This window comes from Rattus norvegicus, chromosome 14 (genome assembly GCF_021556685.1).
Source record: "Rattus norvegicus strain SHRSP/BbbUtx chromosome 14, alternate assembly SHRSP_T2T, whole genome shotgun sequence".
In the NCBI taxonomy this organism is placed as follows: Eukaryota; Metazoa; Chordata; class Mammalia; order Rodentia; family Muridae; genus Rattus; species Rattus norvegicus.
Window position 1 is genome coordinate 16,981,422 of NC_141547.1, and position 2,082 is coordinate 16,983,503.

Sequence of the window (2,082 nt, forward strand, 5' to 3'; positions counted from 1 at the left end):
AGATCAGTCATCTTTTAAGAGATGATGGGGGAAAGAAAAGATCAGAAACTTTTATGGAGGTAACACAGTAGATTAACCAAAAAAAAATCTTAATTGAGTCTTCAAGCTATAAGCAGGCTACTTAGACAGCTTATATTTGAGTGGAGGTGCTAACAACATAACTTGTAACCTCATAAATCAGTGGAATTCTTCTTACAGAACAAATGCCTTAACTACAGGAGAAGCAGTAGAAAGGGGGACTAGAAATTAACTAAAAGATAATAGTCTTTAGTCAAGAGTCCATGGAATGCATCCTTCTATTCTAAAATACTTACTAAGCCATGCCAAGGGAGTCTCAAGCTAGTGACATCTACATCCAGAAGCTTGATGATCATTTTAGGATTATTTCTTCTCTCCTTTGCTAACTCATTGGCTTACATCTTATTAATATAAAAAATATTATTTTATATTTAATCTAAAGAAATAGACTTGAAATTCAAGTCAAGTTTCTCTCCCCAGGTATAGATATTGATTTTTCCCAGAGAATATTTTAACTGTTTTCCAAGCTGATCATCTGACCTCTCACTTTGGATAAGTCTCTTACCAAGACAGCAGCTTGATGCCCTATCTGGATTGTAAGTTAGTAAATTTCTGTCCAGTTGTGTTCCACGTCTTAGCTTGAGTTAGAAGTCCTTCCTGACTCTGTGCTCACCACCATCACTTTCTTTAGACCTCTTTGGACTAACGTTTTAATGGTGAACTATGTTCTGCATCACAGCATTCTATTTGTCGACTGTCATTTCTTTTCTGTCGTTATATAGAAGATGCCTGCAGCACAGCTCCTATTCATCCTTCAAGGACAATCTCAGGTCGTATCTCTGGAGGAAGAGCTCACCAAACTCCTCCAAGCTGGGCTGAGTGAGAGCTGTAGGCTCTTAGGGATTTCTGGGGCGTGCCTCAGCTGGTTGATTCTGAAGCTGCATTGACAAGACACACAACACGCTCACCAATGGGGTAGCCAATGTGTCCACGTCAGGGCTTTCCTGTCCTGCATGGCTAGTGTGGTTTGTAACCAGCTGTAGAACATAGTTAGTGAACAAGACCGAGGAAAATGTATGGCAAAGATGTTCAACTGAAGTAATAACATGTCTATATGTAAGAAACTTTTACAAATACAGACGTCATAATTCACTCCAGCCCATTCAAGTCAGCAGCCTGGGGAGGGAGGAGTTATCTGACAGCTCGCAGCTTGGGACTTTTAACTTCTTTAGGTGATATATGTAGCTGAGCTAGGAACCAATGGCTCTGGGATCAGCGGACAAGGATTTTCTGGTTACATCAGACAGATAAAGCATCGATGTTCATGGCAACTCTCTACTCATGACTCAATATGATTGCTGCTGTTATGATCATCTTACTTCTTCTCAAGCTGTCTCCCCCCTCCATTGTAAAGGTTCTTTTATTTTATATGTATATAATTTTGTCTACCAGGCAGGCACTAGACAGCGGCCAACAGCTTTAAGGTACAGTAACATCCACTAAACAAGCATATATGCTGTAAGAGAGCCCTAGCAAGTGCACAGAGAGAAGGGTGTTAGATATTTCATGAATATACACGGTATTAGAAAAGAATGTCTCTTCTGCAAATGCTTCCTGATTCTCCTGAAATATGACTGTTATTATTCAAGCCATTCTTGTCTCTTTGTGCTGATCACAGCAAGGAACTGGAAGAATGAACGACAAGTGTGTGTGTGTGTGTGTGTGTGTGTGTGTGTGTGTGTGTGTTAGATGCTTACATAATTTAATATGTCTATTATCAAAATTACTAACACTTGTGGGAAGAGTGAAGGACTAAAGTTTTCCCCTGAAGAAAGCTTTGTAAAGCCAGGTACAGTCACCCATTCCTATAAGAAGGAGAATGATACAATTCTACAATGAGACCCTTTTTTAATGATGAAAGTTTTTTGTTTTTTTGTTTTTTTTTTTTAAAGAAAAAAAAAGCAGTAAAGAAGGGGGAAGGAGCCTTTCTAAATGATTGACCAAATATCAAAATAAAAGTGCCCCAACATATTGAGACTTCAAAACTGATATCCAAACTCAATC